Here is a 15,898-nt window from a genome sequence, read left to right on the forward strand (position 1 = left end):
GATGGAGAGGAGGAGGAAGGGGAGAGTGGGAGAGAGAGAGAGAGAGAGAGAGAGGGTGTGAAGGCTCTGATGTTTCTCATCACCACATCTCAGGAACCATCTTGCGGCATCTTCACAGCATTATATCTGAGCCAGCCTTGTCTTGTCTTGTGCGTAAAAATGGCTCCCATGCACAGGGATGTGAGATTGCTGAATATGCATCGTCACGCATGCATGCACGCTTCCTTGCACGCTACAAAAAAACACAAAAAATCATTACCTTCCCGATGAACACCAATTCGCACAACATGCACTCACACCCGTGCCCGCGCTCTCCCCTCGAGCGAACATATCCTGTATACACCTTTTTCCTTTACACATCGTTCTCTCTTCTCGCCCTCACCCCATCACACATACTCCCTGCCTTGCACCCCCTCCCTCCCTCCCCCAGCATCACACCCCATCAGCAGCAGGCTGGGCTGCAGAGCGGCAGGCATGTAAATGAGATAGTTTAGCAGATCAAAAGACAGGGAGCGGCATTTTAATAGCAGGAGAGGTGTTGATTAGTGTCAGAGGGAAGTGCGATTGGAAAAGATTTCTCTATTACACCCCTATGCTTTTTACGCGTGCGTGTGTCTGATAACAAAAGATATAAGAGGGGAAACTATGACTGCATGCATAGCGTGTGTGCGTGTGTTTGTGCGTGCATGGGTGAGTGTGTGTGCCGCGTGCGCGCGCTTGCCCTCCGGGAGATAATCGTTAATGCATAATACATAGGCTCCATATTTCCGACTATAACGACAATAATGCTGAGCTTATGAAGAGGAGATCAGGTGCAGGAGAAAGTGATTACCGGGCATAAACAGTGAGAAATAACTGGCATGAAAGATGACAGCAGTTGAAGACAGTCGCCAAAAAAACCCACGGTGCAATTCCGAGGCGCAATGCTAATCAAGGGCATTTTACTGTTATAGGGCAGACTCATAATGTAGACAAATAGCTCTTGTGCTGAATTAAATGGAGACTGCAGTCCAAGTCCTGCTAAGGTTCAAAATGACTGGGAAGTAATTGTTTCCCAAATTGTTTGCACATCCTGGCTGCCATACTTGTGTTTACGGGCGTGCATTCATGTGAGGCGCGTGTGTATGTGTACAACAACAATGTGGATTTGTTTGCACGGCACATATTCCCCCAGTAATTTAGATAATTTCTTCAACTTCTAAATCATAGATTTAATTAGGTCTAGCTCCTGGGTAAGCAATGTGATGGACATAATTGTTAATTGGGACCCCAACAGTTAGTTACAGGCAACGTGCTCTGTTTTCACTCAGACCTTGAATGCTATCCATGGTCACTGCAAACAGACTCTTTATTTTTTATTTTTTTTACTCTCTACAATTTTTTACTCTCTACAATTCTAAATTTAGCTCCATCCTTTTGGATGAAGGTTTGGGAATAAATAAATAAATAGCAGTCCAAGGCCGGCATATGAGTGCCTCTTCACTGCACGTCTGGTGGCTCACCCACACACCGTCCTGTATTACCCACTGATGGCAGAGGGGCTGGAGCACTTTAATTAATTCTCAAAGAGGCCGTGCTGCCGATATTAAAAGCATGAAAGGGCATACATACAGTACCAGCCGTGTATGTGTTCAGTCACATGTTGTTCCCATAAAACACACGCATGCAGATATACAGGCGCTGCATGGCCGTGCGCGCCAAAACGACGCACATGCACAATATTGCTTTAGCACTAATATTCCCAAACTCAATAAGCGAGAACCACTGCTACCCTCGTGACGGCGGCCAGCTTTAATTACCTCGATTATAATGACAGGCACCGAGTGCCCGTCGGAAAGGTCGAAGTTCAATTTTAATGATGCGTCTACATATGGCGGCCTGACGAGGGAGACGAGTGCCACTTCTGCTGATCCATCTGTCCCCTGGTAATGATGGCACCTGGCCTCGCCATGCTCACACACACTTCACACCACCACAGGTACGGGAGCTCTCCAAACCCCGGCTCCTCTCACGGAATGGAAACGCAATTAAAAAGCAATAAGGAAGCGTGTGTCTTGAAGCTACGACGCTGTTTACTCATTACGACTAATTATCAGTTTGAGTCAGAGATTTGAAAGGAGCTCCTCTGCTCAACACATTCCGGTGGGTAGCGCAAGATGTTTAAAGCAGAGGTTCTCAAACATGTTCATGACAAGGCACCAATAACAGATGTTTGCTTTTCAAGATTATTCCAAATTGTAATTAATTTGAAAAAGATTCTGGTTAGAAAATAATAGAACTACATTCTACTATGTCGCACTACGACATGTTGTGAGCTTGTAGCGTGCTGGGGGCGTGCTGTGATCTCAGAGCTGGGTGGATTTCAAAATGCAAATGCATCTTTCTGAAGTCAAGTGGCAGGTACGCCCTCGCGACCTTATATTAACGGGTCCTCTCTCCGTCGATGGGGGCCTCTCTTCGTCCTTTGAGATGAGGAGGAAGCAATCGGACCCTTTCGCGCGCTTGCCATCACCCATCACCTGTCTCCTGGGTGGTTTCTCTTCCTGCCTCATTCACCTCTTCAATGGCGGTATTCTCACGCGGGCCCTTGATGATCGCGCTCACTGACATACGGACGCCCGGAGGGGTTCCCTCCCCCTCTGCTCCCTCTTCTTCACGTGCCAGATATGATATGATCGTTGCTGTTGGGTGGAAACCTTGTATGTCCTTTATTATTATTATTTTAAATGTGATGTTGTGGACTTGTAGATCGTCTATTTTCACTCACTTTGTGTGAGACTATAGCTTGTACGACAAAGTAGGGAATTGATATGCAGAGGAAAAAAATAAAACGTGAAATATGGAGATACAAGGTTTTTGCCCGACAGTGACGATATGAAGGGGCCGGGCCGAAACTCTGTGCTGCCGGGGGCAGCAGGGCTGCGTTCTCTCCTTCTTTTCTCATTACTTCTTCCTTCCTCCCTATTAGCTCCTTCATTCCTTCCTTCCTCTCTCCTCCCTGGGCAAAGCTGCTATCTATGAACCCAGGGTCACTTTTCTACATCAGGCCCACAGGCCTCTGATGTCAGACCCTTCCTGATCACTCGTCCAGGTCTACCAGGCAGAATAATTTAGAAACTTCCTTCCTTTTCTCATACATAAGAGGGTGAAGACACAATACACCATAATAAGGTTTATGTTTTTGTTATGATATCATAATTATGCAGATTCCGGATGACTACAGATTTTTGTTGACACCGTGGACTCTTTCGCCACCCTTGTAGGCAGGTAGTTTCCACTTGATTTCTGTTACTAAAGGCAGGTCTTAAATTATAGTGCTTTATTTATTTATTTTACTTGGAAGCATCTGTTGTTGTTTACAATTATGTCTTAATCCTTTAGTGGATTAAGACATACCCTCCCACCCAAAAACAAACAAACAAATGTGGCGCTGGTATTAATTCCTTATTTTATTAGACCCACTAGTGAGAGTGTGCGGCTCTAAGGACTAATTCTAAGTACTAACTAAGTAATTAGTCTTATTTTTATTCGTTCCATATTTCTCTAGGATGGATGGATGGATGGATGGATAGATTGGCATTTGGCGATTTGTGGGCCGCAACAGTTGTGGCTCTTAGGCGATCCTTGGAAACGTTGCTCTATAGCACACCTGATGCAGGGCTACCAACACTCGTGGATCCTACAGAAGTCTCCTACATTTCTCCTGGATTGGGTATCAAACTCCCACAATTCACCAGAACACGGGAACTTGCATCTACTATAATAATTCCTAGGACGTCTGGAGACGTCTTGGGCACAAATTGTTTTAAACCGTTTCTGGAGGAGGACCCCCAGGCCAAGACCCCCCACTTGGGGAGTCTGGGCACTGTGGGACGAGTATAGTGCATGCAATCATACGGAGACGTATGGTTATTATTAAAGATGGGTCTTACATTGCTTCTGTCATCAAATCAATTTCTGTAGGCCTACGTTTTGCGTTTTAATGGCTGGAACTGTACCCATCATTTTCCAATGCTACTAAAGCAAGCCTGATAAAAGTATCAAACTAAATTACATCGTCTTTGTTAAAAGGTTTCTGGGGGAGGGCATAATAAGGTCCTCCCGCTTGGGGAGTCTCCCCCACCCCACCAAAAGAAACCTGGATTATCAGTCCAATGTTGGCAGCCCTGAGCAGATGTCGGGTGAACATGAAAGCATTACCACAATCCAAGGATTCCTTTTAATTCCTTGTGATTGGGATGAACTCAGCAGCACAATAAGCAGGATTGTTTACGCGTTTAATTGTCTCTGCAATGAGATGATCTTTAAAGAGCTTCAAACCGTAAAGAGAGAGTATCGACTGTACCGGGAGCCAATGATCAAGCCATGTGAGAATGTCATACATGAGATCCATACAGTACATATGTATGTATATATGTATGAATTATAATGTAGAATAACCATGTGCGCCCGCCTCCTCCCTTCCTACAAACAGCCAACAGCTGTGCTGGGAACAGAACAGATCTGCTGGAGTGATATTCTTTTGGCTCAGGAGGTAGAGCAGGTTGTCCAATGATCCCTGCGTCGGCGGTTCAAATCCCGGCTCCTCCTGTCCACATGTCGAAGTGTCCTTGGGCAAGACACTGAACCCTACATTGCCTCCAATGAGTTGGTCGGTGTGAGCTTGCCACCACTGGTGTGTGGTAAATGGTAAATGGTGCATTTATATAGCGCCTTTATCCAAGGCGCTTTACATAGATTGTGCATTACATTCACCCATTCACACACACATTCATACACCGATTGCGGCGGAAGCCATGCAAGGTACCAACCAGCACATCGGGAGCAATTTGGGGTTCAGTGTCTTGCCCAAGGACACTTCGACATGGAGAGACAGGAGGAGCCGGGATTCGAACCGCCGACCCATGGATCATTGGACGACCTGTTTTACCTCCTGAGCCACAGCCGTGAATGTGGGAAGGGATGCGTCAGTGGCCCTCATGAACCCGTCAACTGCCAAATATCTGCAGGTCTGCCAAATATCTGCAAGATATTTTTGGTGGTAACCATTCTCACTAAATATTGATTCACGGTGCAGCATACGAAGAAATGGCATATAGGAGGTCCGACAGACTGGACAAATATATACGGAAATGGGGAGGATACATAATGCATATTGCTGTCAATCCCATTGTGGTGTGAGCGCAACGACTCTTTTTCTCTCTTGTTTTCCGTGAATACAGTGTAAATTGATATTATCCAGGTGTAATGGCATTTCTTTGTCCCCTTTTTTATTATTCATTTGTTTTATTATTATTTTATTGTATTGTATTGTCTGTATTGTTTTATCTTTTCTGTAAAGATTTCGTGTAATGTATTTATTATTTTCTTGTCTAGTTTTGTTTCGTTTGTTGTCTTAATTGTTTGTGAAACTAAATTGAAAAAGCAATACAAATTTGAATCATAAAAAAATATTGATTCACGGCTAGAGCTGGAGGAATGACAAAAAAACAAGAACCAAAGGGATACAAAATAATAATAATAAAAGAAGAAAAAACGACAGCCCCAGTTTGCGCAGCTGCTCTGATTTCTTTGTGTAAACTTTCCCAAAATGTCTCCAGTCTGCGTGAGCCCAGGCCATCTGTAGCTCCTCTCACTCGCACTTTTTAATCCTTCATTACACAGTGATAAAGAAAGCTTGTTGACGACTCAGTCATGAAGAGTGAGAGATCTCTCAGCATCAGTGATAATACTGTGCCACCACAGTCTCTCCTATCTGCTTCTCTCCCTCCCTCAAATCTCTCTCCCTTTCCCCTCTGTCTCCCTGTCTCCCTCTCTCCCTCCCCCTGCTCTCTACATTTAGGTATTTTACAGCTAGCTGGAGCTGGGCCAGCCACTGCCATTTTAGCCCCATTAAGTTGCCCTGTAAAACAGGGAAAACCCAGCTGTTCTAATTCCACTCCGGTGGATAAGGTTAAACAGTCACACAAGGAGCAGTGTTTGTGTTACGGTTGAAATCGAACGACAACGGCGATGTGTCAACACGGTACACATGCGCATTAGTGGGAGATGACTCAACACTCACGCAAAATAAATGGTTGACCCGTTGAAGTACTGAAATTAATCAGCCGTTAATGAGCCATGCAGAATGGAAACAAGCCATAGTGCTTTCTTGGGTCCAACTCCTCTTAACAGACCTTGTATTGAACTGGACTCTTCTGTGCTTGTCCTAGTTTGAGATGGACTTACTTGAGGTCAGGTGATCGTGCACTGCAGCTCCCTGCTCTACTAACCGCACACGGCTGATTACGTTCTCAGGTGTGTGCGTTTCACTCAAAGTTGTTTTGCCCCTTAAACCACACCAGTGTTTTTGGCAGCAAATTTAGATTTTAGTGTTAGTCATAGTCTTTTGAATAGTTTTAGTCACATTGTAGTCACCTGGAATGTTGTAGTTTTAGTCTAGTTTTAGTCAACTAAATATCATAAGATTTTAGTCGACTAAATCAACTGTAGATTTAGTCGACTAAAATCTTATGATATTTACATTTAAAATGTATTTTGCCGTCGTAATGACGGCAAAATACTGTGACGCGTTGTGAGCTTGTAGATCGGCTATTTTCAGCATGCAACCAAGTGTAAAATGACTTATACTGGATCTCTTGTCCACTAGTCCCTTCCTAACATTTTAGTCTAGTTTTTATCTGTTGACGAAATTGTCAGTATATTTAGTCATAGTTTTAGTCATCATGGCTTAGTTTTTATGTAGTTTTTGTCAGTGAAAACAGGTAGTCGACGAACATTTTTCGTCTTTAGTTTTAGTCGACGAAAACAACACTGAACCGCACACAGCTGAATACATTCTCAGGCGTGGGTGTTTCACTCAAAGTGTTTTTTCCCCTTGAATGCACATGCACCCAGTAACGTTTGTAAACTAGAAACCCTTTTACAGTATTTTATTATTATTTTATAGTACAATATAGAACGGTATGTATGTAACAATTTGGCACATAAATCTGTGATGCACAAGATTTAATTTTTTTATTGTGATGTGACTGTCGGCAACTGTCAAATAGTCTTTGCAGTTGTTGAGGAGTGTTTGTGGAACAACAAGGTTTTTATGGATGCCGTTTGTTGCCAGCTTATTTGTACAAGCGATAATTTCACTGCAAATGTTGTGGTAGCAAGCATTGAATTATGCATTAGGCTGGCTCTAAATTGTTTGTACATTCCAAATACGTGTCAAATTACATTTTATCAGTCCTTGGTGGAGAGTTTTTAGACGGCATGGTATGGTTTGAAAATAATACAATTGTAATCAACTTCATACTGTAGTTATGAACTTCTCAAAATGTCAACATTTAATTTCTGCTTTGCTATATTGGTTTCCTTGAAGTAGTTGGCGGGTGGAGTAATTCATCCAATTGAGTGAGCTCTAAGTTAGCAAAAGTTAGTTTTAAAGGGATACTTTTGCAGCCAGATCTTATTTTAATGATGTTTGGGAGACAAGAAACTCTTTCCTGGGTTTTTTTATGTGGGTAATAAAAATTATGTGTTTTTAGATATTCACTTCCTTCCTTTTACAAGTTGACAGCCCTCTCCCTCTCCACAAGGTGGGGTGAGTGCACCAAGCATTATGGTAATTGTAGTCCAGGAAGGAAGTGAAATACTAAAATATTACATAAATGTCTCCCAAACATCATTAAAATAATATCTGGTTGCAAAAGGGGGAGGGACGTGCCAGGGACGTTATCCCGTCTTATTGCCGTCTTTGTAATGGATGCCACGGGCGTTAAGACGTCCTCCCTTGGGAATAAAAAAAAAAATTGTGCTGTCAGGCGATTACAATTTTTAATCGCGATTAATCGCATGATTTGTGTAGTTAATCGTGCGATTAATCACAAAACCTTTTTTGCTCTAAATTCAATGATGAACTGAAATAAAACGCTGTATTGTAGAGATGCTCCGATCAGGTTTGACAACATTAATGTTACTTTTTTTATTTACCTTTTTTCCACATGACGTATGAAAATTATTATTTTATGGCTTGCCCATTTTCTCTCTTTTGAATAATTCTGTGCAATTAGCACATTCAACACAAACAACTGTTTCCATAAAACAAACTAACATAGGCTACTTCTCTATAAGCAGAATCATGAATAGGCCTATTTAATTTATACAAAAGGAGAAGAGAGAGAGCAATGCGTTTGTGGCTCAAACTTTGTCTAATATTGTTTTAGAGCAGTGGTTCTCAAACATTTTCATGCCAAGAGCAAAGGACCCCCAATATTTTTTCAATCTACAAAAATAATCCCAAAATCGCTTAATTAAATTAAATTACTTACTTACTAATCGCTTTTTTGGCAACACTGGCCAAAAACGACCAGTGTTGCTTCTTTTTGTCTTATTTTGTATAGACCTAGGTGGCTTGTTTCTGCCATAGAGTTATACTGGCAACACCTCTGGCTTCTAGCCCTAAGCTTCTAGCTAGCTGGTGCGTCTGGCTGCTGCCTGCTGCTCGACTCGTCTCTGTCTGTGTACTGTCAGTCCCAGCTCCGTGACTGGGAGATGGGACTGGGAGATCGAGATGGGACTGTGGATAGCCTGGATAGAACTTTCTGTTACATTTAAATCCATAAACAAGTACCACACAACTGAAAAGTATCGCGACTGTGACCGCAAGTTAGAAACGTGTGTGGCTTTAACGAGGCACAGCTGTTTACAATGCGATGCAACATTAACAGCGGGGGTTTTGCTTTTGCTTGGTCTGGATGGATGAAGCAAAACCTTTGTGAAATGTAAATGGAAGGCTGTTACTCCACTTAAAACATCCTAACAAGGGGTCTGGGAAGGGAGTGCATTGCAGGAACCAGTATTCCTCAACATCCTGCCTGCCAATCGCTGTGTCTTTTTTTGTTGCGTTAATGCGATAAAAGAATTAGTGCCGTTAATAAGGTGTTGCGTTAATGCATTAATAACGCGTTAACTTATATATATATATATATTCTTATTATTTTGTATTTTTTTTTTCAACCATATTTAGAAAATTCCTCTAATCTGGTGTACAGGTGATGACATTCACATTACATGCATAATAGAATTACACATTCTTTATTTCTTTATAATGGGAGAATTGGCACTCAGAGCCTAAACTGGTGACCACCAGGTGGCGCTGAAGTAGTTAAGTTGATCTTTACAGTGGTGGAAAGTAACTAAGTACATTTACTTAAAGGTCTTACAACATGAAATTCAACAGTGTTTTTCTCACTCCCTTATGTGTTTTCTATCCTCACAAATACGCAATTTTGAACAATCAGGCTTTCTCATCATAGCTTTTATGGAAATTGCTCTCAGGAACAGCTCAACTAATTTGGTCGTATGCGTGATGTCATCTGTATCACCCTACTTTATATAATTCCCCCTCTTCAATCTTCAGTTCCAAATTTGCATTTCCACTATTATAATGACTCAAAGATAAAATAATTTGCATATCAGCGCCCCCACCACCTCAGGACATTGTGGTACTGCAGCTCGTTCTGCCACCGGCTCATTAGAGGTTTTTAAGTCCCTATTGAAGACTCACTTTTTCTCTGTGGCCTCCGACAGTGCCTGATTATGTAAATGTTATACTGTCCATAGCTCTATTTTCTTTTCTTATTTTGTCTCTCTGTTCCTCCACATTGTTGCACTTGTTATGTACTGTTCTGTCTTTTCTATTTTTATACCTGTACAGCACTTTTAGTTGAGTTGAGCTAAAACTGCTTCAGAAGCCAGAAAGAAAATTACATGGACTGGTTATGTCAGAGTGGTGATATAGGCTCAAACCATTAGAAATACGTTTGAGGAACATAAACAATATAATAATAATAATAAAACTTTATTTGTATAGCACCTTTCATGACATGAAATGCAGCTCAAAGTGCTTTACAGAACAATGGAGAATAAAAGAAAAGCAAGGCAACGACAAAAAACAAGCAGTAATGCAATACAGTGAGGACAAAAAAAAGAAGAAAAAAATCAATTAAAAGCAATGTTGTAGAAGTGGGTCTTGAGCTGAGCTTTAAAAATGTCTACAGAGGCTGCCTGACGAAGGTACAGTGGGAGCTTGTTCCATGCCGACGGCCCGTAGAAGCAAAAAGCTTCTTCCCCGTATTTTTTTGTTGCCATTTTTTTAGGCAAAGCGAGCAGGCCAGCAGTGGAAGACCTTAGGGGCGGTTTGGGACATATTTAGGCAGGCAGTCATGTAGGTAGGAAGGTGCGAGACCATTGAGAGCTTTATAGACAAGTAAAATCATTTTAAAATCAATCCTAAAAACAACCGGAAGCCAGTGCAGTGATGCCATCTTAGTTCTAGTTAAAACTCTGGCTGCTGCATTTTGGACAAGTTGTAATCTGTCAGTTGTTTTCTTAGGCAGTCCTGAAAAAAGTGCATTGCAGTAATCAAGCCGAGAAAAAACGAAGGCGTGGATTAGCGTTTTTGCATCGTCCAAGGACACATAGGCTCTGATTCGTGCAATATTTCTAAGGTGAAAAAAGGCAATCTTGGTAACATGATTAATGTGTGAATTCAAATTAAATTCAGAATCAATAATAACCCCCAGGTTCTTTACTGTACTGTTACTTTCTACAGTCAGGTTGCCAAGTCTGCTTGATTCTTGATTCTTTCTGTTCACTAGAACCGATTATAAGAACTTCTGTCTTATCCTCATTTAGCTTGAGAAAGTTCTCATTCATCCACCATTTGATGCTAGACAGACAGGTAACCAGCGGGTCTAAAGCACAGGGATCATCTGGAGCCACAGAAAGATATAGTTGGGTATCATCAGCATAGAAATTAAAATTGACTCTGTGATTGGCAATGAGTTCAGTGGCAATATGGCAGTATGTACAAGGAGAAAAGCAGAGGGCCAAGAATCGAGCCCTGTGGAATACCAGAACTGATGTCGTGTTTGTCTGAGTCAAACTCGGCTAGATTGACAAAGTAACTTCTATTTGATAGGTAGGAGGAAAACCAGGACAGGGCCGTACCAGACTGGCCTATCCAGTGCTCCAGACGCTGTATTAAAATTGAATGATCAATCGTGTCAAATGCAGCCGTTAGATCTAGAAGTAAGAGAACGGATACATGTTTCTTGTCAGCAGACACCCTAAGATCATTCATTACTTTTACAAGTGCTGTTTCTGTACTGTGACCTTTCCTAAAGCCAGATTGGAATTTGTTGTGCACATTATCTTTTTGTAGAAACACATCCAATTGATGAAAGATGCATTTTTCTAAAACCTTGCCCAGAAAGGGTAGATTTGAAATGGGTCGATAGTTACCCAAAACAGAGGGATCAAGATTGTGTTTCTTGAGAAGGGGCTTAACTATAGCAGTCTTCAGTGGGTCTGGGAAGACGCCTGATTGTAGCGAGCTGTTTACAATTTTTAGGATAACTCCAATCACACTGTCTAAGACCTCTTTGAGAAAGGTGGTGGGAATTGTATCCAATGAACAGGAGGATGATGTCATTTGTGATATGGTTTTGCGGAGTTCGTCTTAATCAATTGCGCAGAACGATAATATGCTCCCCCTGGAGAGATCTACCCTGGGACCATTAGCTGCTAGTTTGCGCTAGCAGCAGCACCATTCATAATATCAGCTCTATTGTTAAGAATGTTGTCAAAAAAGCATGCAAACTCATTACACTTAGCTTTAGAGGCCGGGAATGACTGCTTGTAGGACTGGGGGGGGGGGGGGGTTAAAAGTCGTTCAATGGTAGAGAATAGGACTCTGGCGTTTTTCTTGTTCTCATTAATAATGCCAGAGAAATATATAGTACTTTTTCAACCCCTGGATTTGTATATACCTAGTATTTGAACGCGACTGCACCCAAAATAAACTGCTATAGGGTTCAGATTTAACAAGTGCAGCTCTAGGGCCATGTGTTCGACCACCTCTGATATACAGTAGAAGAGCTGCAGGTGCAGACAAATTGGCTTCTTTGGCAAAGGCCCTTTGATGGAAAATGTAGTGAAAAATAATCCATACCTGTATAATTCATGAACCACAAGATAGGGCTGTTGTTTTGCCACCTGACTGGCAGCTCTGTGGTGTTTTTGTACTGTAATACCCGCTTCACTGACCACTTCAAACATCCCCCAAATCCCACGTGTCAATACATCAGGCTGCGCAGATGCATGTTTCGCAAAGCAGATCGGTTTCCCTGACAATTTAGGTTGTTATACTCTTACAAAGTGCACGAATGGAGTAAGAAGACACAAAGGCCATGTCAACACACGGCAGGGTAAACGGTCAAGTAAATTAGAGTGCAAAAGAAAACAATACCGTGTTAAGTGCTACAAGGTATACTAGGACACCGGGTAAATATCAAATATATAGCACCTGTCTAAACAAGACGGGGAGATAAACAACATGCTATCTAAATACTGTAATTAGCATTTGCGGACAAGCAAACAGGTGTGCCTGTCTAAGTAACATTCAAAGCATGTGAAGCGAGCAGCATACTGTACATCTCCAGAGTAAAAACTACAGTAGCAGCATAGCATATCCTTCACCCAAATAACTCACTTGCCCTACGCTTCATTATGTACACAACACAACAAACACGGTCTCATATCAGCCATGATATTAGAGGCATACTTATTAACCCATTTAGACATGGGAACGATTCTACAAATGTCTTCTAAAAACGGTTTTCTGAAAAACCCTATGTTTCTATGTCAGTGGTTCTCATACATTTTCATATCAAGGACCCCCAAGTTTATATGTATTTGGCCGCCGACCCCCATCTGAAAATATGTTGTTCCAGGGACTCCCCTAGAAGATTTGCGCCATATTTTCACGATTTTTCATAAATGGCAGACCTACAAGCTCGTAGCGCGGCACTCGGTGCCGTGCTATGAGCTTGTAGATCTGCTATTATTCAATAGCTAAAGTATATAATAATGCCTAAACACCAAAAGGGATTCCCGTACAGAATGGGTTAAAAGATATGCAACCGTTAGCGGTTATAGGAATCATCATTATCATAAATCCTGGTGAATCCTAAAAAGCTCCAGTATTGTCATCGGGGGCATCTATACCGCCGCAAACTGCAAAGTCGAGCAATGTGCTTCTTCGTCGGCATGGGGGGGGGGGGGGGATTGGGGAACGTATACTGTGGCTTCTTATGCAGGTCAACTTACTGTGTGCTCCAATGCTGAGAGTCGCTGTTATTCTCCTCATGCTGCAGCACAGCAGGGACTGGGACTGCTGTCTTTCTTGGTGTGCAATCTTGTCTTTAGCTTTTTTCCCTCTTCCCCATAACTACAAGGAAGTTTGAACAGTTCTCATTTACTGAGTGAAACTGTGATGACAATGCTTGAATTTCAAAACGGATGACACGATCAAGGTTCCCACATCCAGGGCCGGATTAACACCTCTGAGGGCCCCTGGGCACTGAAGCTCGAAGGGTCCCCCCCCCCCTTCACCCGCGCGCAACATTTTTGCAGTTTTTTGGAGCCGTTTTGGGGCGGTTTTATGCCGTTATAATGGCCTATTTCCGTTCGCCTACCCCCCCCAGAGTGACAGCCAATCTAGCGCATTGTTGCTGCTTTACACACACAATTTGCACTTTTCAGCTGCCCTTCTCACCAACAAATGCAACAATAAAACACTACTCTAGTTTTTAGTGGTATACATACCGGTATTTTCAATTTGGTCCACCGGTGGTGACCATGATACAACAGATGGACCTTTCAGTTCTACCGTTACCCCGTCAAAAAGTTTCCGTATCATCTTGAGGGTTCTCCACAGCATAACTAAGACCTTGAAAGCTGCTTATCTGCTTAAAACAGGGAGGGTGAAAGCATGTGGGAAGACTCCAATCTCTTTCCTGCTTCGCGGTGTGGGCTTATTGTACTGTATAGCCTCCAGAGCTTCAGTTTGTCCCCCTGGAATCCCCTCTCTGCCAAACCTCGTCTATTCCACTGAGGCTCGCCCTATACCGTAGCTCCTCTCCTTCCACCACATGACTATAACCACTTGAACCCCGCCATCCATATTCTGGGGAGCATTAGCCAAAAATAGGCGATGCGCATGTTGTGAGCTTGTAGATCGGCTATTCTTGGCGGAGAGATTTTGGTTTTGACGGGGGACAAAAAATCTGGATTTACAGTAAGTGGCTATGGAAAAAAAATCTTCACAGCAAGAAAGTAATCTTTTATGCCAAAATAAAGAGCATGAATGTTTGTGTGTTAAAAATAGCAGGTGAAACACACTGTGATTCTTCATTCTATTTCACTAGAGCGGTGCCTGGCTGTAGAGCACTGAGTCGGTAACGATGGAAGTTGGAGATCCATGCTCCACCTGTGTCTGAGTACCCGTATATTTTCATTTACAAAGCCATGCTTGGTGATTTTCCTCCAAATTTAATTTGGTAAAAAATGAAATCTCAGACCAAATGTCTGGCTACAGTGTGTAGTAAAAAGTGTCTCGCTTTCTTTGGCCCCTGGTCGTGGACCTGCAAGCCAGATTTAAATTGGCCTTGAATGTTCCCTTGAGCAGTTTTAAAGGATCATCTTAAATGTACACACCTGCACATGTTCGGATGTGTACTAGCCTTCGCATAATTATGCCCATATATTTATTGTTTTTTGGTTCCAGTCCATAAATGTACTTTGTGCATTTGTGTGCAAAATGTCTTGTACCCGGTTATTGTTGGTGTACCATTTTGGAGTATTGTCGTATAGGTTTCTGGAGGTATTGTAATGGATTTATTATTGGCTGTTGTATAACTTGACATGATGTAGCTTTGAAGTGTAATTAATTATGTATTCTGCCGCTTGGCCAGAGCCCGGGCAAGAGGCATTTTGTGGCGGTTCTGGACACTGGGCACTCCACTCCCTGTGGGGGTGTGGAAGTGTGTCGAATTTGAAGTCGGTGGGGCGAACGGTTCTCGAGTTATACGTGGATTACAGCCGTACACACGTACTGTACAGTACAGACAGACGTACAGAGACATGGTGCATTTATAGATAGATTGCAGATCAGTTGAAGTCTCAGGATGTTTAATATTTAGTATTTAGACCGAAAATGTTCCCAACAGTTCCCTCATGTATTCTCCTGTCATCCGTTTCCCTGTTAGAGCGCCTGCCGCGCCTTCTCATACAACAGTGTTACTATTGCTATTGAAACCCCAGGTGGCTCTTGAAGTCAGTCCTTACTACCCCCCCCCCCCCCTGCATCACATGCACCCCATCCATTCCCACAGGTCCAATTTTATTAGCATGGAGCCTCAAGGTCCCAGCCAAGACCTCTGCTTAGCGACAACAGTAGCACAGTGTTAGCGCGCGCGCACACGTGTGTGTGTGTATGTGTGTGTGTGTGTGTGTGTGCGTGTGTGTGTCTGTCAGACGTAGAGAATGGTAATGAATACCCCCAGTGCAAGTGATTGAACCTCGATTTTCTCCTCCTTTCCTATAAATAGATTTGTTCCCACACGCGGAATTGATATTGTAATCACGCTTCTCCGATGCAGCTCCCAGGAGATCCGCTGAGTGTGTGCGCACCAAAATATGCAAATTAATGCTGGGGGGGGGGGGGGGGGGAGGGAAGGGGTGGCGCATCATCTATGATAAATCATATCACTTGCAAATTATGCTCGGCAGCGCAACTCGACTGCACTGTAAGCAAACGAACAGCACTACTTCGGATTCCGAGGTGATCCTTACAGACAGTGCAGTCAGGTTGCGCCGCCTGTGAGCATAATTTGGCGATTTTAAGGCTCAGAATGACTGAATGAACGCCCCAGTCCACTTTCTCACAGCATGCACAGGGCCCAGTTGACTCCATGTCCCGGTTTTATTGCACCATTCATAACAAAGCTAAACTGTGCTTTAGAGTAGTGCCCTCCCTCGTAAAGGGACCACTTTTCAGTGT

Source organism: Protomyctophum parallelum (assembly GCF_964188405.1).
Source record: "Protomyctophum parallelum genome assembly, chromosome: 18".
NCBI lineage: Eukaryota > Metazoa > Chordata > Actinopteri > Myctophiformes > Myctophidae > Protomyctophum > Protomyctophum parallelum.